The 27254-nt window shown below is 44.1% G+C and overlaps 1 protein-coding gene across 2 annotated transcripts in view; it reads right to left on the minus strand.

The window, feature by feature from the left end:
* APC (APC regulator of WNT signaling pathway) overlaps positions 1 to 26235 on the minus strand; it is a 146302-nt gene extending 120067 nt beyond the window's left edge. The window contains exon 1 of one of the 2 annotated variants that reach the window (XM_055123980.1): positions 26079 to 26235. The gene's annotated coding sequence lies outside the window, so the exon portion shown is untranslated. The remainder of the gene's footprint in view (positions 1 to 26078) is intronic. The other variant, XM_055123982.1, reaches the window with a different exon arrangement.
* Positions 26236 to 27254: the final 1019 nt, after the last annotated feature.

The following is a 27254-nucleotide window of genomic DNA, read 5'->3' on the forward strand; positions in this document are numbered from 1 at the left end:
ACCAGGAGCTGAATGCCAAGAGAAAACTCTTAATACCACCGAATATGGCCTCCAAAACAAAACACAACAAAGTCAAAAAATAGAACTCTTAGAAGAAAGAAGGCATTAGTAGTAAGCTACTTGGTGTTAGTCTGGGCAGTATTTTTTTTTTTTTTTTTGGCATCAGAAGCAAAAGCAACATAAAGTTAAAATACTGAGACTAAAACAAAACTAAATTAAACTGAAGCTAAGCCATATGATTCAAGGATCCTAATTTTGGGTATACAGTCAAAAGAAAACAAAAACCTAAGAAGTTTTATGCAGCAAGGAAGTCATCAATAAAACAAAAGGACAATCTGTGGAACCGGAAAAAAGGTTTGCAAATGGTGTAAGGAGTTAATATTCAAATCCATACCCATAAGCAGCAGGCCACTCTCCTGGAATACGTCTGCACTCTGACTGACCAGATCAACTACTTATTTTCCTTAGAAACAATCTACTTTGTCAAATGTATGCATGCACTCTGATTCTTTAGTGTATATGCTATTCTCTCACACCCAGATCACTCAGATCAGGAGAGTAATTTGTCTGTGAGAGTACTGTGTCTGACCGGCCGGTGTGTACATGTTGAGTGACTTGGTGCTAATCTGTTTAAGGGGTCTCTGTTGTTATTTTGTTTGTTTAACTTGTCCCTTTCTCCTGATCATTATGGGTCAGGCCCAGTTGACCCCAAAATCTATACTCTTAACTAATTTTGCTCTGGGGACCATGCAGTGAAGAAATTCGCGAAGAAGGAGGTAACCTGTGGAAAATCTGCTGTGAAGGTATGCTCCCTTAAAATCTCCGGGGGGGGGGGGGGGGAGGAATGTGATAACCTCTGTGTGAATGTGTGTGTGTGCATGAGCACCCTAATAGGTCCTCCTATCAGGCGTGATTTTGTGGCTCCACTCTTAAAGTCCCTCGAAGTCACAGAGCTTGAGTGGGCTGCCTGCGATTCCACAGAGGACGTACGGTCAAGGGTGGCGCTGGCATAGATGCCAGTCGCAAGTCACAATGCTGAACCACTATGGCTAAGTTCTCCACTGGCCAGGCAAGCACCTGAGTGGAATCTGCAAAGAGGCACGCCTCCTTTGTCGGTCTTGAGTCACCATTGACTACGGGAGGGACAGGAGGAAAACCCACTAATGAGAAGATAAAGGGAAACTAAGGCAGATCAGCTCCCAGGCAGAAATCCTTTCCCCACCCAGTCTAGATCAGCTAGGGGTCAACTAAAATTCTAATAGAGGTAGCCAGCGGGCTCAGCTCTAGGCAAAGTAAGGCAGATAAAAAAAAAAGTGTAAAAGGCAGGTAAAAAGCCAGAGAAATGCAGCAAGCCAGCAGAAGGCCGGGAATATGTGGCAAGTTACAACAAAGTTTTGCCAAGGGACCATCCTTTTTGATAAGTCATTGCCAGTACTCAGGAAACTTGGGAAATTCTACATCGATACCCAAAGATCCTCTTTTTGGTTGCTCATTAAGGGGGCTTCCAACTAGGTAGTTTAAATAAGAAGCATCTTGTTGACCTCCATAACACAGCAAGGCCTGAGGACAAGCTAAGGCACAGGGAAAGACAGCCAGTGAATGGCAGTTTGCATTACCAGACCATCTTGCAGTTTGATCTTTTTGCAGGAAGTTTAAAAAATGGGATAATCAAAGCAGAGGAGGCAGGAAAATGCAAGATCATATGATTAACTGTTCGTAGTCAGTTCATTGTCTGTTTTTCTGTTAGTGCTAGGTCTGATGAAATCAGAAGTATGCAACCCAGCAACTTAAAAGGTTTAAGAAATACAAATTCTCAATCTGGATCTTACTGGAAAAAGTTAACAGTTTCTTGATTCCCTGAGGTTCTCTCAGTTCCAGAACCTGTATTTAGAAAGGGCCGGGAGCTAGAGCCAAAAGCAGCAGAGAGATAAGAGTTTTGTGAGACAGTGCAGAGATACCTTAATGAGAATTTAGGGTTGTTTTATAAATAACAGAGACATAGAAGACATCAAAATAACACTGGCAGTTCAAATGTTTTCTTATGCTTATATCAAAGTTTGGTAAAAACTAAGGATCTCTTTCTGTATCTGAAAGCATGATTGTATCTGGTGTAGAAAGCTCATAATTTGAAATAACAAAGGTACAAGAACTACTGAAATTAAGTAAAAAAAAAATGGCTTTCTCACGTTTCATAAAAATTGATGACTCAAAGGTCTTATGCTGTTACGGCAATGTACACATTTGTATCTGTACTGGACTAGAATATTTGACCTAGAAAATCTTGTGAGTTAAAATAATTATGATACATGAAAACAGGTTCAAAGAGTAATGGTTTAGTTTAAAACATCAGTTTCTAGAGTTATAAAATTGGTTACAAAACTTATCCTACCAGTGCTCCATTTAATCGCTGAGAATTTTGGTACCTAAAATTTCTAGAACTACTAAGTAAAGGACCTTGAGGGCTTTGTTTGCAGGTTCTAGGACTAGAGTGATAGCACAGTGGGTAAGGCGTTTGCCTTGCACTCAGCCGACTCCGGTTCAATTCCTCTGTCCCTCTCGGAGAGCCCGGCAAGCTACCGAGAGTATCCCGCCTGCACGGCAGAGCCTGGCAAGCTACCTGTGATGTATTCGATATGCCAAAAACAGTACCAAGGAGTCTCACAATGGAGACATTATTGGTGCCAGCTCAAACAAATCGATGAACAATGGGATGACAGTGCTACAGTGCTACTATTCTCTAATAAACCTTTTGACTTTTTTGTTTGTTTGCTTTGGGGTCCTACCCAGAAATGTTCAGGGCTTATTCCTGAGTCTGCACTCAGGGAAGACACCAGGCTGTGCTCAAACAATCATCTGAGGTGCCAGAGATCACATCTGGATTGGCAATGTTCAAGGCCATACAGCTATACTATCTGGCCCACTTTTTCTATTCTTTAAGGGAAAATAGCAGAAATACACACAGATAAAATTCAATGTGAAAATGGACAGAACTGGGCCACTTCACTCCTATTAAAGTGGAAAAAGTACCCTACTCCTATTCACTTGGACAATCAATGGGTTCCAGATAGCTTCAAGAAGCACCTGTATGGCCCCCTCTCACTTCTGTAATCAACTTTTTCTAATGGATCATTCTGAAGATCATGCAAACGTGCTCTAATAAACTCATCTTTACAAATCCCTCTTCTCTTCCTGTTCCCTCATCCTAGATATGACACCACTTTTCTATTTTCAACACACAGTAAAACTTGACCAAGTAAACTATTTCTTTTTTTTTTTTGACATAAATGTAGATTTTATTTTATTTTATTTTTAGTTCTTTTATTAATTCACCATGTGGAAAGTTACAAAGCTTTCAGGTTAAAGTCTCAGTTATACAATGCTCAAACACCCATCCCTTCACCAGTGCACATATTCCACCACCAAGAATCACGATATACCTCCCCCTTCCCCCCACCTCCCCAGCCCCACAAGTAAACTATTTCTTGTCTCTATTTTCTAAAGTCTTAATTTCCCATTTAACCTACCCGAATCCTAGATAATTTCCTGAAGTTCAACAAAGTTAGCAAAGATTAAATGTGGCCAAATATTTTGGCCCTTATCTTAGTACAACAATCTCAGTAATAAGAAGTAAAGCTGTCACTCTCTTCTACCAGAAAGAAACCTCTTTCTTTTGTTTCTATGACACTTTCTCCTGACTGTCCTCCTTCCTCTGATTTCCTAAATGGTTCACATCTTCATTCAGAGTCCTAAGGGCTTGATCTAGGATTGCTTTCTCTCTTTTTGTTGAAAATTTTAAATACCAACTATATGTTTCTAAATTTAACACATCTCCATCCCAACCTTATCCTTTGAACACACATGAACACACACACACACACACACACACACACACACTATATTTAACAGAGTATCTGAGATGTTTAAACTAAAAAGAGACTAGATCAATAAATCTCCTGGCCCCTTCCCCATCAGACTTAATCATGTGTTTACTCTTCTAAAGATTATTTTCAGTCACGATTTTCATTGCACTTCAAAAAGGCAGCATTACTCTTCCATACCACTCCAGCAGTACAAATATGCCTGCACCAAATCAGATTACAGTCAGAATTCATTACTTTGTAAGTGAAATATGCCCCATGTTCACTTCTTCCAGGTGATGCCTGGATCCAATGCTGAGACTAAAATAATAAAAATTACATCTATTGACCAGACAGTCAAGACTTCCCCAACATGTTAAAGCTGGAGGATATACAGTATATATACTAGAGGATACACACACACACACACGTGTATATATATGTATGCATATATATGTATATACATCCTCTAGCATATGTGTGTGTATATATATATATACTATATAATGCTGAGGAAGTCACCATTAGACAATCCTAGATCATGTAAGTTTTCTTCTCAACAGATCATAAAATAATAATTAAAAAACAAAATCAACCCAAACCTCTTTAACAAGTTTGGCACATTAGTGTTCTGCAGAGAAGTACATAAATAAACAATGTACAGTATTCTGAAAGCCTGAGTCTACTGCAGACACAAATTCACTATGTTGTGGCCGCAAATAAGTATCCAAATGCTGGTCCAATCTGTACTTAGATGGAAGAACAGATTGCTACAGTTGGGAAGTACTGCAACTATACTCCAAGATGATCCTCAATGCTCTTTAAATTCTGGCAGTGTTCCCCGTGCTGAGCAGAGCTGATCCGTGTGATCAGTGAGACAGCAAAGAAATGTGTGACCTCTAAGGTTACGTCATTATAGCCTCTACCCTGATCCTTGAACCGCTCACTCTGGAATCAGCACTGGATTTTAAGGACATATAGGCCTACAAGAAGAGATGAAGTTCAAACCAGCATCCTGGGGAGAAACGTGGCCCTAAGGTAGCATGCGTGCTTAAACAGGCCTGAGGCCTGAGCTCAACCCCAGCACAAATGCCCCTGAAAACCACTGGTTGTAGCTCTAGTGGTACCTAAGCAATGCTAGGCTTGGGCATTAAAGCTGGGCCACAGCACCCAGCCAAGCACTGCCAGGTGTGCCCTCACTATAATCAGTCCAGAGGAACAGCCCAGACGGGGACTTACTGACCACCTGGGCCCACCCGTCTGCAAGCCGCCTTTTCTAAACTCTGCTTCCAGGCCTTCTCCCTGTGGACCACAGAGGCAAGCTATTCTCTGAGTCGCGGAGATCACCATCTTCTGGCTTAGTGTTTTGAAAGAACTTCTCTACTCATGACTTTTCTCAGCTGACTGGCCCAAGGAGTAAAACAGACCTCTCAGATTTTTAAGACCCTAAAGATATTCTGAAGAGGCAACAATTTTTAGTTCAGCCTAATTTTGGATCAAGTCAAGTTACTTGTTTTATTCTCTTTTTCACGTCTAATACAGGAAATGAGGCCCAGAGATTTATAGGGGTTAAGGTGCTTGCTTTGCATGGTGCCAATCCCACTTGGAACCCTGGCACCTCACATGGTCCCACAAGAAGCGACTCGAGCACCTAGCCAGGAGTAGTAGCTCCTGAGCACCACTGGGTATGTGCCCTCCCCCATAAATAAAGCAGACAAGTGGGAAATGGGTAATAATGGAAGAAATATAAGACTCAATGATATTCAAGGTCTCTTCCAGTTCAGTAATTCTCTATCATCTCATTGATCCTTCAATTGTCTAAAGGGAAGAAAGCAAACTAAAACAAAGACATATTTAAATCAAATAAAGCAGGAGGGAAGGAACTGTAATTAACAAGAATAACTCAACTTAGTATATTTAGATTTTAGCAGAGAGAAAAAAAACAAGTAAGCTGGGCTGGGATGTGCTTGGTGTCTGAGCAAACATCCTGCAGTGTGTGAGGCCCTGCCTGGTTTAATGCCCAGTACTAAAAATTAAAAAATTAGTAACAAAAAAATTACAAGAACTCCAGATTTGTACAAGAGAACAGCTTCCGTATGTTGCTGATGCACCAATGTAGTGATTATACAGTCTTCATGCTAAAGCCAAATATCTTAAAAATACACTGATGTGTTATATTAAATTTTCTATAGGAAAATGTCAATTCATGTAAAGAACAATATAGTTATCTCAAGGATAGAAATTGTTTTTGAATGATGACCAAGTAGATTTCATCCTGGGGATACAAGGATGATTTAACATACACGAGTCAATCAACATAATATACCGTATCAATAAAAGAAAACAGAATCCCATATAATCATATCTAATAGATGCCAAGAAAAGCACTGACAAGATCCAGCATCCACTCATGATAAAAACTCAACAAAATGGGAGATGAAGGAACTTTCCTCAATACAGTCAAAGCCATTAACCACAAGCCCACAGCAAATATACTCAATGGGGAGAAACTAAAGGCCTTCCCTCTAAGATCAGGCACAAGACAAAGTTGCCCACTCTCACCACTCCTATTCAATACAGTATTGGAAGTTCTTGCCATAGCAGTTAGGGAAGAAAAAGCTATCAAGGGCATGCAGATAGGAAAGGAAGAGGTCAAGCACTCACTATCTGCAGATGACATGATACTATATTTAGAAAATCCTAAAGACTCTACCAAAAAGCTCCTACAAAAAATAAATTTGTATACAAAAGCTGCATGGTTGGAAGCTTGCCACAAGTGGTGGTGGGGATATGTGGAAGGGTTATGAGGACAGAGAAGGGACCACTCTGATAAAGGACAAAAATAGAATGGTCACCTTGGACAAGAACTGACTACTGAAAGAAGGTAAAGAGATATACATAATAACCTTTTAATACTTGTGTTGCAAACCACAATGAGTAGTAAAAGGAGAGAGTGAAAGGGGGGAGGAAGGCAGAAAAGAAGGTAGGTAGTTGGTGAGAGGGAAACCGGGGATATTCGTGGTTGGAAATGTGCATTGGTGAAGGGATGGGTGTGGAAACATTGTATGACTGAAACCCGATCATGAACAACTTTGTAACTGTGTATCTCCCAGTAATATAATGAAAAGAAATTGTGTTTGACTTCATATTTAATAGTCAAGTGCAAAAATCAAGTTTAAGTATATACAATTTTAAATATATTAAAATGTTTAAAATTATATTGTCTCGGACATATAACAAAAACATTATAAACAGGCTGCTCCACCATTTCAAGTGAGGCTTGCCTCCAGCAGACATCACCGGTCTAATCTGGAACAAGAGGCAGAACCCTTCCAGCTAGGTTGTAGCAGACTCCACAACAGAACTGCTCAACAGATGACACATTGCTCATAGCTATTCTTCCTGTCATTTGATGAAGAGGGACAGAGAAGGAAGAGCAACCCCAACCAAACTCCTCAGCATCTTCCGGGGGATCTAGCTGCAAAGACTCACCCTAGCACAGCAAGAACACGAGAAAATCAATGGGAAAAATGGAGAAGCCCACCTAGCTCAGTACATGAAAACACCACTGGAGACATAAACAACACCAGCAAATCCTCACAGTGTCTAGTGATAACAGTGATCTGTGAGCTCAAAGAAATGATGACACAAGGTAGTGAGCAATGCTCAAGAAAAAATAAGAGATGAAAGGAAAAAGCTACTATAATCAAAAATGACAGAAATGAACAGAGTCGGTGATAAAAAAAAAACTCAACAGACATTCTGAATAGAATGAAAGAAGCCAAGCAAAAGACCAAGCCAAGCTCCAATATGAGCCAATTGAAACCAAGTTCCAATATGAGGAGGAGGAAACAACAGACGGTGAAAATTAATCTGAAAAGAAATGAACAGGATACTAGAGAATTATAGGATGAGCTCAAGAGGAACAACATTAAGAATCACTGGAGTCCCCGAAGAACAGAAAGGCAAATGTGATGAAGAAGCAATAGTTAAAGAAAATCATGTCTAAAAATTTCCCAGAGTTGAGGATTAAAAGCAGCGAGATTCGAGGCCAAGTGAAAATAGACCCAACTAGAAAAACTCCAAGACACATTATACTCAAAATGATAAAAGCCAAAAACAGAGACAGAATATTGAAAGCATATAATCAAACAAGCAGAGCCTCGACAGTTGAGGACCTCTGGAACCCAGCCATGGCCATGCTCAAGACCACTCTCCACATGTTCAGACGTGCCTCATGCATGGGGCAGCCAGTGGAGGAACCCAGGTGTGCAGGACTTGGGGCCAAGACATCCAAGGCTGCTTGGATCAGGTCTGGGCCTCTTCCACCCAGTTCCCCCATTTTCTAGTAGCTAGACGGTCACACCCAGAGACTGCCCACAGTGCCATGTAATCCCATCAATGGTCAACATCCAGAGACTATAAAACCAAACTCCCGGAAGCGGCCATGTGACATCTAATAGCCTAGTTCTCCCTCTTGGAGAACCTGACAAGCTACCGAGACTCTATTGCCCACTTGGGAGAGCGTGGCAAGCTCCCCGTACCATATTCATATCCAAAATACGGTTAACAGATATATACATACCTCTTGGAGAGCCTGGCAAGCTACCGAGAGTATCCCGCCTGTATGGCAGATCCTGGCAAGTTACCCGTGATATATCTGATATGCAAAAAACAGTAGCAATAGGCCTCATTCCCCTGACCCTGAAAGAGCCTCCAATCATTGGGAAAGACGAGTAAGGAGAGGCTGCTAAAATCTCAGGGCTGAGTGTAATAGAGACGTTACTGGTGCCCGTTCGAGTAAATCGAGAAACAATGGGATGACAGTGATACAGTGATGATCAAAAAAGGGACTTACTGTATGGCCCTGGAGGCCAGCTAAACTACTTTGGGCACCAGCAGCTTCTTGCAGAAATGTCTCTAGACTATGAACTGAGCCCCGGCCACCATCTTATGACGACCACAAAAGGAAGGTACGAGCTGGCAGTGATGCAATTTCTGGCAGAAATTTCCCTGGACTTAGTTACTAAAATACAGAAATTCAAGACCTCATATCTCTTCAATGTCAGCAATGGAAAACAAATTATCAAATGCTTCCTTTTCAACAGGTCTGACTTTGACGGCGGAAACTCCAAACAATAATAGACAGTTTTTTGTTGAAATATTGAATGCAATCAAAGTAAAGAGAAAAGTAAAGTGAAATGTATCAGCTACACAGGCGGGGGATTGAGGGCGTGGTGGGGGAAGGTATACTGGGGTTCCTGGTGGTAGAATATGTGCACTGGTGAAGGGATGGGTGTGTTTGAGTACTGTATAACCAAGACTTAAGCCTGAAGGCTTTGTAACTTTCCACATGGTGATTTAATAAAAAAAAAAAATTAAAAAATAAATTAAAAAAATGAACACCTCCCCAAGAATACTCTATCCAACTAGAGTCTCATTCAGATTTGAAGGAACTAGAAAGAGCTACATGGACAGGCTTAGCAAATTCCTAGTCTAAAACCAGTTTTTCAAGAAGTAACTTAAAAGAGCTTCTCGCTCTGAAGGACAGGAACAACCCTCCCAATATGTGGTACTGTGTAGGATTACATAGCTTCAGGTAGTTTAGGTTTATTGGGTTGCTCCCGTCACAGTGCTCCCATTCCTCTGTGTTTATTTGTACCTTCTTTCTTAGTGTTCTGTTAACTTGTAAATAATGTTTTTCTCTTCTCCTTGAATCCTTTGCATAATTTATTCAGAGCAAGTCCTTTTTGTATGGACAAAGAAAGACATTTGATTGGCCTTGAATATTATTATTAATTCCCAGGCATCTGCTTTCTTGACTGTAGCCTCAGCTGCCCTTACTTCCTAGCATCCCCAAAGCAGGGTCCCGACGTGGGACAGGACGGACCCAGGGCAAGCGGTAAGTTATGTGCTACCCTGGCATCGAGATGGGCCTGGCCAAAGTGACTCATTCTTAACTGTAAGTTAAGAGTCTGATCATGGACAAGTGCTGTCATGATCTTAAAGTAATGATGAGACTAGGACCCTGCTAGGGATAGGAAAGACTAATCTGCCTGAGCACTGTAGTCTGAGATTGATATGACCCCAGGAGAGCAATTCTAAAAGTTTAATACGTCTCTTGCTATGCCCATGCAAAACTCATGTTTGTTGGACAAGGAGAAGAAAAACACAACCATGAGATTTCATCATTGATGGGTCCTGCTGAAAGCTTGAATTGTTACATTGTAGATTCCAGGCTCTGGCCCAGCCCAGTCTTTGGTATGTAAATCTGAGTGCTTTTCAGCCCAAGGAAGGCTTCGGGTTTGGTTCTGTATCTTCTTTCCGGAGGCCTAGATTACTGGCCTGCAGATACAAGAGAATAATGTTGCCTCAATGTTCTTCCTGTAAGATCTTTTGGTGCCTTTGATGACTGTCAATGTATTGCACCATGAGCAAAAAGGGGTTCCTAGAGAGAGACATGGGGAAGGAGAGAGAAGAGCGGAGTAGGTCCAGAGAGAGGCTTGAGCTGGGAGTGCTGGAAGTCAGCAACCAGCTGGGTCCTCCTTCGCCCCTACTTTTTTACAGCTGGCTTCCCTGGGTGGGCACCAACTACCAACTAAAGGTAAGAATAGTGTTCGGTGCACCCCACTCTAGAAAGTGAGGAGGAGATCAGAATTTTTTTTTTTTTAGTGTGCTGCAGATTTGAATCTTAGCAGCAATCCCCCACTAAGATGGGACAGACTCTGGGCCTTCCCAAAATCTTTCGTATTTTCTCAAACCAGACTGAACAGGGCAAGTCATTTATGGATTTCATTCAGTCTCTCTCCTGCAGAATAGGAGACCCGGAACTTTGCATTTCCAGAGACCAACTCCGGTCCTGGAATTCTGGACTACATGGGAGATTGTTAATTCTATTCTCCTATTTTTGAATAGTGCAATTGATGTGGAGAACATTAGGAATAATACGGCCTCAGCTCCTCCCACACCTAAGTCTGGAAAGGGTTTTAATAGTAAAAATATTTCTGAGGCTGGTGAATATAGCTCTACTTCCAGTGTATTAGATGGACATGATGCGGGTTATGAGTCTGCTATCACTTACTCAGATTCTGAGTCCGAGAGTGACTCAGCCAAGCGGCCTCCAGACCGCTCGGGACATGCTCCCAATCGCCCAGTCCAGGCAGAGAAGAAGCAGCATCCATCTCATCGCAGGTTAAGGATGGATTCTCTCAGTCATTTCAAACAGGCCTGTGTCTTGTATGGGCCTACATCTCCGTACTGTAGGGAGTATCTTGCAGACTGGAGTAAAAAGGCCTCCTGGGTACCTCAAGATTTTCACATGGTTGCTAAGACATGCTTAAGCCGTTCTCAGTACTTGGAATGGAGAATGTGGCTCTATAATGAGGCCAAGGCAAAGCTTCAAGGCCTAGGCCAGGCTGGACAAAACTTTCCAGGTATTGAGTTGACTTGTGAGATGTTAACTGGTGAAGGGAAATGGCGCGACCCAGAAAGTCAAGTCACCTTGCCTCCTGCTGTTCTTGCTCATGTCCGTGACGCAGCCCTGCGTGCATGGGAGAAGGTTGATGCAGAAGCAGAATTTAAGGGAAGTTTTACAAAGATTTTCCAGAGAGCCTCAGAACCTTATGCAGATTTCATAGGAAGGTTGATGAAAGCTATTGAAATGCAGGTTAAGGATAAGGCAACTCAGGAGCTGTTGACTAAACTATTGGCCTTCGAAAATGCTAATGAGGATTGCCAGGCCATTCTGCGCCCTATTAAGGAGAAGGAAGACATATTCGGGTACATAGAATGGCACCCAATAATGGTGCTTATGGATACCCTCTACGAGACAAAGAAAGGGATGTTTACTCCTAGCTGGCTAAAGGACTTTATATATTTCCAATAATGAATCAACATCATATTTATATTGGTTAAGATAATTTATCAATCTATCATCATAAATTGACTTTTACTGATTATCTAACCATTCCATTTGTGATTATGATTATTTTAAACTTTGTTGGAGCAAGTAATATGAAATAAATGTTACATGCCAGTCAGGGGGCAGGCTGGGGAGTGGAACATGGGGCACTGGTGTATGGAGGGAAACACCAGTGGTGGGACTGCTGTTAGAACATCATATGTCTGAAACTATTATTATGAACAACTTTGTAAATCACAGCATCTTAGTAAAAATTAAAAGCAGATGAATCCTGGCCAGGGGGCAATACAACACTGGAACATGCTCCGGGCCCCAAACCAAGCCGATAAAACCGGGGTGCCCCAGATGGAGGAGGTGCAGTCAAAATCCTGGCGACACAGAGCTTCTACAAACATGGCTCCGGTATGTGGGGACCAGGACTATTTCTCCAAACTGCGCGGCCACTTATGCAGCCTGGCCATGCCACCTTTCTTGATACACAAAGTGAGCATGTGTATCAATAGATGGAAAATAGATGATCTAGCATCTGCCCCTATAAGGCAGGCTTGAAGGTGGAGTTGAATATCCAAGCAAAATATAATGCCCAAAACTATAGAGAGAGCCCCAGAGGCATACAAACCAGGTTCGAATAAAGGCGGCTTCTTGCAAAAATGCCTCCAGACTGTTAACTAAGCTGCGGTCCAATGCCACTCCAGGAGGGGAAAGGTTTTTGTCCCTTGGCCTTTCCTTTCAGCAGCAGCAGCGGCATGGCAACTGCCATCTTCCAGAGCCCATTGGACGGAGGTATGAGTTTGCAGTGACGGGGTGCGTGGGAAATCTCAGGGTGTGGGGGTGGTATCGGGACACCCCGAGTGGCCACCCACAGACAGCTCCTCTGCTTCTGAATGGTGATGATTCCAGAGGCACACAAACCAATTTCGGAACCCAGCAGCTTCTTGCAGAAATGCCTCTAGACTGTGAACTAAGCTACGGCCTGGGAGGGGAAACGTTTTTGTCCCTTTGACTTTCCTTCTGGTGGCAGTGGCATGGCACTGCCATCATTCAGAACCCATTGGATGGAGGTATGAGTTTGCAGGGCTGCGGTGTGTGGGAAATCTCGGGATGGGGGGAAGTACCGGTGCTGCTCCCCACCCAGACAAGACCCCAAGCTGCCGCCCACAAACAGCTACTCCACTCCTGAACGGCCATGATCCCAGAGGAAGACAAACCAATTTCAGAACCCAGCAGCTTCTGGCAGAAATCACTCTGGACTTAATGACTAAAATACCAGAAATCCAGAATCATATATTCTTCATTATCAGCAATAGAAAACAAATTATCAAATGATGCCTTTCCGGCAGGTCTGATTGTTGGGGGAAAAATTCCAAATAATAATAGTGGCTTCTCTGTCCAAACGTTGAATGTAATCAAAGTAAAGAGTAAAGTGAAAAAAAAAAAGTTAAAAGCAACAAAGTTTCTTCTGTGTAAAAAATAATGAATTTCCCATTAAAAAATAGAGAGTGGTGCTGGAGCAATCGCACAGCAGGTAGGGCGTTTGCCTTGTACTCAGCCAACCCAGGTACTGAGCACCGCCAGGGGTGAGTGCAGAGCCAGGAATAACCCGAGTATAGTCGGGTGTAACCCAATAAAAAGCTAGAAAAAAAAACGGGGCTAAGGATACGGCTCAAAGTGGTTAAGCAAGACCCAAGTTTGGTTCCTGGTACCATGGAAGCATATACCTGATAATCTCTGAACACTGACTGCACCACCAGGCTGAGCACTGCTGGGCGGAACAGATAAAAAAAATGAATTAATTTAAAATGTCACAAATTAACATGGCAAATAAGACCCAGGGATCAAAGGCTGCAGACACATCAGTAGGATGAAGCTGTGGTGTAACTACATATACAGAGCCAACAACACTGAAAGCTTGAGATTCAAACTACAGCAGCCAAATCTGAAAGGTGCCCGTCAAGAAGGCAGTTTGGGGGTAGGTCTGGGGCTGGAAGGAACCTGAAAACTGGTATATGAATGTAGACACCAATGGTACTGGTGCCAGAACACTGTATGCCTGAAACATAACTAGGAGTAATTGTAACTTCATGGTGCCTTAATAACAAAAAACTTAGTAATTAATAAATTTATGCTTACTAAAAAAAATGCAAACTTTTTTTGAAAGCTTCTATGTTGGCCTGGAAATGTCTTTATTTTACCTCAGTCTTGCAGGATATTTTTGCTAGACATGGAATTCTTGGTTGGTGGTTGTTTTATTTCAGCACATTTTATTGCTATTCAGAACTCAGCTCTGTGTGCTTTTGTTTCCTTTGCCTGCTTTTAAGATTTTTATCTTTGTTTATTTAACTGTTATACTGTATTACATGCCCTGAGCATCTCTGGATATGACCTGAAAATGACCATAAAGGTATTTTATTATGCTTTGAATAGCACTTAATTTTTTGAACTTCACAAATATGTGGACTGTGTCCTGGAAACTTCTCTCTCTCTTTTTTTTTTTTTTATTGAATCACTGTGAGATACTTACAAGCTTTCATGTTTGGGTTACAATCTCACAATGATCAAACACCCATCCCTCCACCAGTGCACATTCCCCACCACCAATATACCCCTCCTTTCCCACCCTCCCCCTGCCTCCATGGCTGACAATATTCTCCATACTCTCTCTACTTTGGGGCATTATGGTTTGCAACACAGACACTGAGAGGTCATCATGTTTGGTCCATTATCTACTTTTGGCACACATTTCCCATACCGACTGATTCTTCCAGCCATCATTTTCTTAGTGATCCCTTCTCTATTCCATCTGCCTTCTCCCCTCTGCTCATGAAGCAGGCTGTGACCTGGAAACTTCTTGACTATATTTCTTCCCAAGAAATTTCCTTTGGTTCTCCTGCTCTTTTGGTACTATAGTGTGCTAAACCTTATTCAACTGTTTAACCATCTTTTCTACTTTTTTCCTTTTTGTCTCCCAAGACTTCTTGCTAGTTTAGCTTGGTATATCTTTAAAGTTTAGTTTTTCACCAATGTCTAATGTGTTGTTATCCACTAAGTTCTTTATTTAATTTTTTTGTCTTAAAACTTTTATTTAGTTTTTAAATTTTTTTGGTCTACCATCCTGCTGGGGACATAGCTCAAGTAGTAAAGTATGCTTTTCATATTGAGGTCCTGGCTTCAATTCCCAGCACCCACAAAATAGAAGTGGAAAGAGGTGACAAAAGGGCAGAGGGACAGGGTAGGGATCAGTGGGGCTGGTGATAGAGTACAGAGTTAAGTAAGGAGCTAGCCTGCATCATCCAGCCCTGTTTTGGTTCCTGGTACTCCATATGGTTCCCAGCACTGCCTTGCAGTGCTTCCTGAGTGCAGAGCCAGGAAGGGGTAAGCTCTGAGCACAGCTGGTATCACCCCTTTTCCCTATGAAAAACTAATTCTGCCATGTCATCTTTTATAATTTTCAGTTCCTAGCAAAAATAGGCTTAGCTTGGGGCTCAGCGATTTTTTTTCTTTTTGGGTCACACCCGGCTATGCACAGGGGTTACTCCTGACTTCACACTCAGGAATTACTCCTGGCGGTGCTCGGGGGACCATATGAGATGCTGAGAATCGAACCTGGGTTGGCCACATGCAAAGCACACACCCTACCCGCTATACTATTGCTTCAGCCCCTCGGCGAATTCTTGACAAAGGTAGTTGAGGATATGAAATGGAATAAAATTAGCCTCTTAATGGTGATGAGAAAACTGGATAACCACATGTAAAAGATTAAAGGTGGATCAATATCATCCACCTTACACAAAAGTGAATTCAGAGTGGTTAGAAGACCTTGAGATAAGACCAGAATCTATAAAGTACATTGAAGATAATATAGGCAGAACACTCCAAAATGTGGACCTCAAAGGTGTCTTCAGTGAAACAATTGCACTGACAAAGGCAACAGAATAAAAATAAACAAATGAGACTACATCAAATTAAAGATTTTCTGCATGGCAAAAGAAACATGGGCTAAAACTAAAAGACAGCTAACTAAATAGAAAAAAAATTAAATATCTCTACTCACACATCAGATAAATTGTTGTTCTCCACAATGTAGCAAAAAAAAGTATCCAAAACCCCATAAAAATGGGGAGTGGAAATGAACAGGGACTTCTTGAGTAAGATAGATGGAGATTTGTCCTTGAGTTTTCAATTCTGATCCACTGGGCAGAATTTATCCTTATTCCAGTATCATACTGTTTTGATCACTGTAGCTTTACAGTGAAGTTTCAAGTTACACGATAAGGCATTTGTCAGTTTATTTCTAAGTATGTCTTTGGCTACTCAGCATCTTTATGATACCATACAAACTTTATTATTGATTGTTCTAAGTCCTTGAAGAATTTCATCTGAATTTAGATGGGGGTTGTGTTGAATTAATATACAATTTAGGTAGGATGGTCATTTTGACAATTGTGATTGTTCTGATCCATGATCATTGAGTAAGTCATGCTAAAACCACTCAACAAAACAGTGGTGGAAGGAACCTTCCTCAAAATAGTTAAAGACATCTATAACAAGCCCATAGCCAGTAACATTTTTTATTGATGAAAAACTGAAAGAGTTCCCCCTGAGATCAGGTACAAGGGGTTTTAGCATGAATGCCTGAATCTTGTCAAAAGCTTTCCCTGTATTGATTTATGAATTTTATGTTTCCTTTTACTGATGGGGTGATTTATATTAACTTACTTGCACCACGTGAGCACAGGATTAAGTCCTTAATCTACCATGTGTTGACCCACAAAACACACACAAAAGGAAAAACGTATTTGAAAAACTGTTTATGATCAATCATTATCAGGAAAATGTAGTCAATCTCAAAAGGTGTAGAAACAAGAACAGGTTGGATGAGGCAATCAAGGAACTCTCATTTATTGCTGGTGTGAATGAGAAGAGCTTGCCTCAGTCTCTAAATAGTTCCTCAAAAAACTAAAAATAGAGCTTCCCTTTGACCCTGATCCCAGGCATCTACCTGAAGAAGGAAAAAAAAATTAATCCAAGAGGGCACATGCACACATATGTTCATCACAGCATTGTTTATGATAGCCAAGATCTAGAAACAACCCAACAAACCAACAAGTGCAATAAAATATGGTCTACATATATAATGGAATGAGAAAAGATGAAATCATGCTATTTGCTGCAGCCTGAATGGAACTGGAGAGAGTTGAGCTAGGTGAAGTGAGTCAGGAAAATAAAAAGATGAACACAAGATGCTCTCACTCACTTGTGGAGTTAAATAAAAAACTAAGTATGAACAGCAGCTTTCAATGGCATCAAGGCTGTGCTCTCTGCAAGTTCCTTTCCCAGAAAAATGCCACAGACCTTAATGAAGAAGGCCAGCAAGTTTCTAGATCATTTCTGACCCTTGAGAACTTTCTGTAAAACACAATACCTAATATACTCTTTTGACAAATTGTCATAAGACAACAGAAGAAAGACAACAGAAAAAATAAAACAAGATTATTATACATGCATTTAATGTAAGTACATAAACATACGTTCCATCCCCCTGTGGGAGGGGATGAACTAAGCATTATTTCTTAACCTTTCTACCCTTCCAATTCGTTTCCCACTACGGTCCACTGTCCCAAGCCATACACCCTATTTATATGATTTTTCACCTGAAAGGACCATGGGAAGGCCAATGTCACTCAGTTGAGAAATACTGGCCACAAACTAGCACTTAAACTGCACCTGAGATACTTAAATTTTTTTTTTAAAAAAAGGGTGGGTGGAGATCGAGGGCGGGGAAGTACCGGTCTCCGCCCACATCGGACACTTAAAGAGAGTGCAGCCACGTGGGCTTCCCCACTTCGCCGCGCCCACAGCCCGAGTATGAAGACAGAGCTGCTTCGGACACCAGCAGCCCGCCAGCAACCTGCAGTATGTGATTTGAGCGTTTCTGCCAGGCCCCCCGTGCGGGGGCCCGGCGGTTCTCTCTCTTTTTTTTTCTCTCTCTCTCTCTCCTTCAACTTCTGAGCACAGCACGGCCTCCACCGCACTTCTCTGAGAGACGCACCCAAATGCACGGCGCGGCTGGCGGGAGATCGAGGGTGGGGAAGTACCGGTCTCCGCCCACATCGGACACTTAAAGAGAGTGCAGCCACGTGGGCTTCCCCACTTCGCTGCGCCCGCAGGAGGACAAGGGAGGAGGACAAGGGAGCTTTCCCACTTCCGCCAGTGCGGGGGGCCCGATATTTCTCTAGGTTTTCCCATCTTATGAGCACCATAAAAGGGTAAAAGATTGTAGTGATAGAATTTCAGGCAGAATTTTCCCTGGTCTTTATACAGAAACCCAAAACTGCGCAACAGCGACCGCGCGACCTAATGTCATCTTAGTATCAGCAATATGTAATGGTTCCTTCTTAATGGGTCGGACTTTTGTGGGAGATCCTAACAAGAATAGTAAGTCTTTTGTTGAAATATTGAAGGCAATCAAAGTGGTAGCCATCTCTCTAGACTGAACTAAGCTATATCACCAAGCCGGCTGAGAAGAAATATCCTATCTCGGGAAGAAACGCGGCGTGGTGTCAAACATAGTGTGATGTCCATTAAGCAAACAGACCTGGTGGCGTGGGAATGGGATAAAAGGGGAAAAGTTATGTACATGGAACAGCGGGACGCTGGTGGAATCTCGAGCCGGAGCCGATACCAGCGCAAGATTTTTGGTTCCAGAAACTGCTTGCAGACACTCTACTAGACTATCAACTAAGCCAGAGCCCCACGCCGGCTGATGACGGGAAATAACCATCCTCTTCGGTTCTTTTTTCCCTTTATCAGACAGCGTGGCGATTACTAAACAGGCGTGAACTCGGTGGCGCGGGGCAAGGGGGAAAAAGAAAAGTTATGTAACAAACAGCGGGACTTAATATCTCTATATTCTTAGCAATGGAGAACTATCAAATGCCTCCTTGGCAATAGGACTGTCTTTTTCTTTTTGGGGGGAAACCCCAGCAACGGTAGGGAGTTGTGTGTTGAAACATGGAATGTAATCGAGATAAGCGTAAATGAAGTGAAACTTATCACGTACAAGGATGGGAAATGGGGAGGTGGGAGGGGGCGGCAGATATACTGGGGGGGTTGGTGATGAAAGATGGGCACTGGTGAAGGGAAGGGTGTCTGAGTATTATATAACTGACATAATCCTGAGAACTATGTAACCCTCCACTTGGTGATTCAATAAAAAAATTTAAAAAAAAAAAAAGGGTGGGTGGGGGGGAGAGATCACAGAGATAGTTCAGTGGTAGGGCATTTGCCTTGCACACGGCCAATCCAGGCTTGAACCCTGGCACCCCATATGGTCCCCAAGTCTGCCAGGAGTGATTTCTGAATGCAGAACCAGTAATAAGCCCCGGGCACTGCTGGGTATGGCCCCTGAACAAAAAACAAAACAAAAAGGGCGAGGAGGGCCCAGGAAACAGCTTAAAGGGCTGAACAACAGGGATATGAAGTGACCGTCTAGTAAGGTTTCCTTTGGCGGTGATAATATCTGGAAACAACGTGGTGGTTACATAACATTGTGGATGTAATGAAAAATGAGTTCAGACGATTAATTTTGGATGGGCATGTGGCTCAGAGGTAGAGCATATGCCTTGCAAACTTAAAGCCTTGGGTCTGACCCCTGACACTAAAAATTAATTTTTTAAAAAAAAGGGACAGTGGGAGGGAGGCAGTTTTGGAGATTTAATTCAGAAATTTATTTTGATAAATTTGGAAAATGACATGATCGATTAGGTCAGCGGGGACACAGTACAGGGGCTCAGAAACAGGCCCTTGTATGCCAGGATACAGCAGGTGCCAGCTCTGGGGATCTCTGGCACCACAGAGCACGAGCAGCTGTGTGTTCTCAAACCTAGGTGTTGAACTATCTGCCCAAGTAGCCGAGAAGCACCAGAAGTGCTTTTTCGTATGAGGACCACTTGGCCTACCCGCAATAATTAATCTCCCACTTTCCATTAATATTCTTCATAGTTGAAAGCAGTTTGTTCCTTACTGCTAAAACAATAATGTTCTATAAGCAGGACCCCAATGACTACTCCTGCTCATCAATTTGTTCGAGCGGGCACCAGTAACATCTCTCATTGAGAGACTTATTGTTACTGTTTTTTGGCATATCCAATACGCACGGACAGCTTGCCAGGCTCTGCTGCGTGGGCTCGATACTCTCGGTAGCTTGCCGGGCTCTCCGAGAGGGGCGGAGGAATCGAACTTGGGTCAGCCGTGTGAAAGGCGAAAGCCCAATCGCTGTGCTATCGCTCCAGCACAATGATTACTCCTAATAGAACAAAGTAACTGTCACTCTTTGAGCTCACCTGTGTCACTTTTCAAACTGGGTTCTTCCAAACCCTGCTGTTTACTGACCAGTTGTGAGGTATCAACAATAAACTACAGAATATCTAACATCTAATGCTTATCATGAAGAATAACAAAAAACAGAAGCAAATCTCTATAACATCATTTGTATTCTAGACTACTTCAATTAGAGGGAATAAATACAAAAGACAGCAATCTTATGCATGAAAATGCCACTGTCCACTTTTTCAGTATTGCCTGATTATCTACTACAAATCAGAAATGAGAAACACTATGCTAACAAAAGAAATAGTGAGGAAAACTAGATGGTGCAGCTAAATACAACTGTCATGTTAGCAATTACAACCTTGAACAGACTAACTTAATACTACTCTAGACTACTTGCTTTCTAAACACTCTAGGCTTTGCCTACTACTGTGTCTAAGTTGAAGTAATGTTTGTTCACTCACCAGTACATGTAGAACATTTTTAATATGCAGATACTGTATCTGGCATGGAAATCCAGGTCAGGTGCCACCTCTTTACTTGCTACCCTTAGCATACTCTGAATTCTACACCCATTCTAACACTGAGTGACTCCCAATCTCTGACTCAGCTATCACCATCAGAACTAGAAAGATAGTATAGAGGTTAAGGCAAATGACCCTACTTCAACCCCCACCACCACCACACATGGTCCTCCATGCAGCACCAAGACTGATTCCTGAGCACAGAACCAGGAGTGACCCCTGAGCACTACCAGGTGTAGTTCAAACAACCCACACCCAAAGAAACAATCATAAACTTCAAAGTGTTCCATGAATCCCCTTCTTACCTTCATGGGATCTCACCCCATGGCCCTCGAAATACTATGTACACACTGACAACCCACAAGTATGTATCTCTGCCTGAACCTTTCCCTAAAACACTTTGCTAATAGCCTAGGGAGATCACGATTCCAGATTCAACCCTCTCCCCGGCCCCACTGGGTGCAGCACTGGATATGACACTCGTGGTCCTGTTATTGCAGGGATGCGTAGCACTGCATCATGCAACCACATAGTAAATCTGGTTAGCCAAGCATCGCTGGGAGTGGTGACCAGACCCTCCAAATGACGCTTGGGCAGCCTCCCCCTTGCAAAAAAACAAAACAAAATCCTAGAGAATAAACATGCCTGATTAAAATTTCCTCTTGACTAATAGGTACCTCAAAGAGCATATGCAAAATAAATTTCTGATTTAAATCTCCAAACCTGCCTCCCACTGTCCCATAGTCTTCATCTCAATAAAATGTACAAACTTTCATTCAGTTAACTCATGTCAAAAGGCTGGAAAGTTCCTTATTTCTCTTTATCTTCCACTCCACACCTGATCCATAAAAAAATTCTCATTACTTTCTAAATAAATATGACCTTTTACTCCTGCTTCACCACTACTACCTAATCCAAGCACCACATTTCCACTCATTTTACTTTCGTGTGAAATGAAGAGTATTAAGTCTGACTAAGGACTACAGTCACTTGCTACCATGAGATAAACTGACAGGAAACTGAAACCAAAACAAGATGAAATTGAGCCAAGATCTTGCTGATTTTATATGAGCTGCTGAGTAAAGCCCTTAGTTGAAATTTAACTCAAGATCTAAGGATCAGTCTGCTTTCAAAGTCAGTTTGTATCTGGCTTTCTGCCACTTGCTATGTACTGATGAAACCTTGTGGGCCCTGTCAAAAAGCAGAGCACTTGCTGATTCCAGTATGCAGGAGCACTAGAACATTTAAAGGAATTGAGTGTGTTTTGGGAGCAAACAAACACAAGAGAATAAGATCACTGCCATTTACCCCTTGTCAGCAGGGCTTCACAATCACTGTGACAATAAGAAATGTCCCATAGATATGTAAGTGTCTCCAATCTCAAGAAGAAACACAAATCTACTTCATGAGATAGACACCCCTTTCTTAAGCACTGAGCACATGTTTGCACTGACAGTTTTTTTTTTTTAATTTATTTATTTTTAATTAGAGAATCACCGTGAGGGTACAGTTACAGATTTATACACTTTTGTGCTTATACTTCCCTCATACAAAGTTTGGGAACCCATCCCTTCACCAGTGCCCATTCTCCACCACCCGTAAACCCAGTGTCCCTCCCACCCTCCCCAATCCCATCTCCCCCCCACCCCACCCTGCCACTGTGGCAAGGCATTCCCTTCTGTTTTCTCTCTCTAATTAGCTGTTGTGGTTTGCAATAAAGGTGTTGAGTGGCCGCTGTGCTCAGTCTCTCGCCCTCATTCAGCCCGCAACTCCCTTCCCCCACATGGCCTTCGACTACAATGTAGTTGGTGATCGCTTCTCTGAGTTGACCTTTCCCCGGAACGTGAGGCCAGCCTCGAAGCCATGGAGTCAACCTCCTGGTACTTATTTCTACAGTTCTTGGGTGTTAGTCTCCCACTCTGTTATTCTATATACCATAGATGAGTGCAATCTTTCTATGTCTGTCTCTCTCTTTCTGACTCATTTCACTCAGCATGAAACTTTTCATGCCCATCCACTTGACTACAAAATTCTTGACCTCCTTTTTTCTAACAGCTGCATAGTATTCCATTGTATAGATGTACCAAAGTTTCCTCAACCAGTCATCCGTTCTGGGGCATTCGGGTTTTTTCCAGATTCTGGCTATTGTAAACAGTGCTGCGATGAACATACATGTGCAGATGTTGTTTCGATTGTACTTTTTTGCCTCTCTGGGATATATTCCCAGCAGTGGTATTGCTGGGTCAAATGGGAATTCAATATCTAATTTTTTGAGAGTCGTCCAAATTGTTTTCCAGAAGGGCTGAACCAGTCGGCATTCCCACCAGCAGTGAAGAAGGGTCCCTTTCTCCCCACATCCTCTCCAACAGCGGTTGCTTTTGTTCTTTTGGATGTTGCACTGACAGTTTTGATGCACAGTTATCACATCTTACCACGGAATGTCCAGTGTGTGCTATCACTGTTCTTATGTTCCACGCACCTCTACACTCCCCCCGTGCCATGTAGCCCCCATCTTGAGTGCTAATCTCAATTCTGTAATCCATAGTCCAAGATTTGTTATCATTTGAGAGGCCTATTTCATTTTCACTTCTCTATATAGCCATAGATGAGTGAATCAACTGATACATGTCCTCCCTCTGACTCACTTAACACAATACAATCCAGTTCCATACAAGTTAAAGCAAACTGCAAGATTCCATCTTTTCTTACCGCTACATAGTATTCCACTGTATATACAGGTGCCATTTTCCCTTTTCACTGTCTCTGGACATTTCAGTTGCTTCCCTATTCTGGATTCTGTAGTAAGTGGGGCAATAAACATAGGTATATGTGCATCCATTTCTAAAAGAGTGGGGGTAGGGGTGGGAGTGGGTTTGGTCCCTCAGCAGATATGCAATCTTAAAAAAACTGAGCATTCAAATATCCTAACTTTACCTAATAGTAATTTTTATCTTATTTTTTTTAACAGAAGCCACCTGGCAACACTCTAGTTGGTGGTGCTTAGTGGCCACCAGTACTGTACGCACCATCCAGTTACCAGGGCACACTAACATCTTAAGTGCTTCGAATGAGGGAGACAGATATCTTTCAGGGCAGTGGATGAAGGGTCCTGTAAGTGCAAGGCAAGTTCTCTGTCACGGAAGTATCTCCCTAGCCCAAATGATCCATTTTTAACAAGTCATTCATGACTATCTAAATGTATCACTAAAATTCTATGCATAGTTTACACCAACTGAGGGTAAGCAGTGTCAATACTACCTGAAAACTCTTATTTGTGCTTATTTCTCCACACAACACTATCAAGATATGCCACTGATAGTTGAAATCTTACCTTCAATCATCTGTTTAACTTCTTCCTACACTGAATTCCCAAGCTTCACCAGCTTCTTAGCATAAGGACCTGGGCATGACATAATGGCACCTCCTATAAGGGCTTCTGTGAATGCTTCATTACTTCCTGAATGAAGAGATAAGGTGGGGGAAACTCCCTCCAGACTCCAGTGCGTATGTGAGAATGTGATGTCTGGCATGCAAAGAGCCAGCTGTAACCTTAAGAGGGCAAACATAAGCACACTACGGATTTAGAAGATCCTCAGGAACATCCTTGCACGTCTCACCTGCCTAATCATGGAATTCTCCAAATCTAACTCCTTTTTTATAAGATACTTATTTCCATCACTACTGGAATCTGAACCTGGACCAAACTAATAAAAGATATATTCAAGATCTGACAACTGATCGAGAGTGAGCAAACAACCAAGGTTTCGAGACTGGATTGCTTAGAGGAAGGTGGTTAGAAAGAGAAATCAGGAGGAAGAGTTGACTTCCACACGTAGCAGAGCAAAGACCAATACACACACTAAGCAGTGAAAATGGGAAGCAGAATTACAGAAGTGAGAAAAATCCGTGTGAAGATGAACCTCTACATCATCAAGAGAGACATTCTCATCACAGGATCAACTGAAAAGCACAGCAACCCTTGGGGCCAATAGTAACCTCCTCCGGATCCAGAGTATCTCCTCATTTTGGAGAGGATCCATTCACTGGCTAAGCAAATAAGTATAAGTCCATCAGAGATATTGCCCCAGAAAAGATGGCACGAGCTTCTCTAGGAATTCATGACTTCTGGAGAAAGGTTAGAAGGTGCTTGCTTATTTTATTACTAGGAGGGAAGTCTGAGAGAGCAGCAGAAAAATGCAATCCCAATGAGCCAAATACTTGGGACACTTAAGTGTTAATGCCACAGAACAGTGTTAAGATGTAGCTGGGCCACAGTCATGGAACCAATAAGTTTTAATAAACTTCAAAACCAGATCTATACGGTTCAAAAGTCAACGGTCCCCCCACTACTACACCTGGCCTTAGGGTGAAAGGGCACGGGAAGCTGAAACGGTCTCCCAGACCTGCCCTACACTCACCACTGCGCCCAACATGTCTGGAAGCGGCAGAAGCACATACACGGGCTACAGAGGGGAGAAACTGAGGAAGGCACGGTAACAGGCGGCTGCAATGAAGGCGACGACGGGGACGGATGACGTGGAGGGCGCTGCGCTGAAATGAAAGGGAAGGACAGGTCCTTCGCAGGAGTCAAGTGAGTATGAGACCGAGACGGGAACGAGGGAAGCAGAGGTAAAACACCTCAGACAGCTGAGATCTTCGTCAGCAATAAAAACCCAGGGGACAGGAAGAAACACGATGGAAGCTGGAGGCCGAGGCACAGTGGCCCCCGCTCTGGACAGACCTGGCCTGTGTGCGGGCGGCCAGACCCGCGCGGCCCAGGCCGGTGGCCGAAGACAGGAGGCGCTGCGGACGGCGGCGCGGCCCGACCCCAGCAGAAAGCAGCCCGGGCTACAAGGGCTGACTTAGGGGCGGGGGCGCGGCCACACGGGGAAGCAGGGTCGGCAGGGGGCTAGCGGGGGGCCGGTCCGCAGAGGAGACGGGAGGGCGCGCGGGCCCCGCGAGCGTGGGGCCCTGACCGAGCGGCTCGAGCGTGTCCAGGCCAGCTGCTGCGGCGGTGCCCGGCCGGGACCCTCCCCTCCCTCTGCCGGAGTGACAACTCCTTCTGAACCCAGGCGAGCGACACTTAAGCGCCACCGAGGACGGGATCGGCCAGGCAAACGGCTCCCTTTCCAAAAACTCAAAATTCCATCTCTAAAGTCTAAGCCCTGCACGGGGAGGTGTGAAACCTACAGCAAAGGGAGACACAGATTCCGAAGGCGCACGAACAGCAGACCAACTCCCCCGGCGGGAGGGAGGGCCGCGGACAGCGGGCCCGGCGCCCGCGCCCCCCGCAGGGCCCGCGGCAGCGCCCTCCCCGCGGCGGCCCGACGCCCCCTCCCCGCGCGCGCGCGCGGCTCCGGCCCGGCGAGGCGCAGGGTCCCGTCAGGGCGGCCCGCGGGACAAAGCTCGGCCCGCCCCGCGCCAGCCCGCGCGGCCGCCCGCACTCACCTGCCGCGCTCGGCGCCGCCGCCGCGCCGGGAGCCCCGCCGGGCGCGCATAGGGCGCTCCCGGGCCCGCGAGGCGACGCCGCGCCGCTCACCGGCGGCCGACGACGCGCCCCGGGAAGCGCCTCGGCCCGCGCCGGCCGCCGCTCGGGCCCGACCGACGCTTCCGGCGCGCCCGCCCCGCCCACCGGCCCGCCGCCATCTTGAGGCGGCGCCGCGCTCCGCGCCTGCGCGCTCCGCCCCGCCGCCGTGCTACGCAAGGCCGGCGCCCGGGTGTTCACACCCCGCTGCCGCCTCGCGCGGCAGTCACCGGGTCCTCACAGACCCGCTCCGCGAAGCCTGGGAGAGAGATGGGCGGCGCCTCCCGCGCCCCCCTCACCCCCGCCCTCTCACGGCCTTCTCCAGGGTCCTGTCAACCGTGAGGAAGGCTGCGCCCTGGCAGGATTCCCACCTCTGTTAACTCTGGAAGCTCTGGAAAGGCCACAGATGGAGGCACCTGTCTGCTGGGACACACTGAAGACACCGAGCTCACCCGACAGCCCGTGACTTCCCGGGCGATAAACTGCTTGGAAATGGGCGTATTTGCTGGTTTGACCTCATTCTGTTAGCAGCCGGCCTTAGATATTTCAGATACTGCTATTTAAGAATCTCAATCATGCTGCTCTTCCCGAGTAGGATCTCATCAAGGGGCTTGATTGAAAATGACTGTCTTTCCTTTTGAGCAGGAGCACAGCTCAAAAAAAAAAAAAAAGATTTTAAAAAAATGGTAAAGAGGGATCACCTCAGCACAACATTCATGTATCCCAATGCCCATTTGCAATCCTGAACAAAAATCATTCGTGATTCTCTCCAGAATTACTCATCATTGTTCCTACTAAACAGGACAGTTGCCTCAGGATATCTGAGGAGAACGAACTTCTAGCAAGCTAGAGGTTGCCTGCCTTCACCCAGGGCCAGTAGTTCTTAGATGAGTCAACTGAGGTGCATAGCTGAAGTAAACATGCTTGTTGATTAAACCCAGTGAGGACCCAGGAGTACATACCTGAAAGATTCCCCCACTTTCTTTCCCATTGGCATGTAATTGCTCCTTGAAAATAAAATCTTTTACACAGGCAAGGGGGGGCTAGGGGTGGTGGGGAGGGCTAGGGGTGGGGGGGGGGCTAGGTGTGTGGGGGGATGG

Source organism: Sorex araneus, chromosome 1 (genome assembly GCF_027595985.1).
Source record: "Sorex araneus isolate mSorAra2 chromosome 1, mSorAra2.pri, whole genome shotgun sequence".
In the NCBI taxonomy this organism is placed as follows: domain Eukaryota; kingdom Metazoa; phylum Chordata; class Mammalia; order Eulipotyphla; family Soricidae; genus Sorex; species Sorex araneus.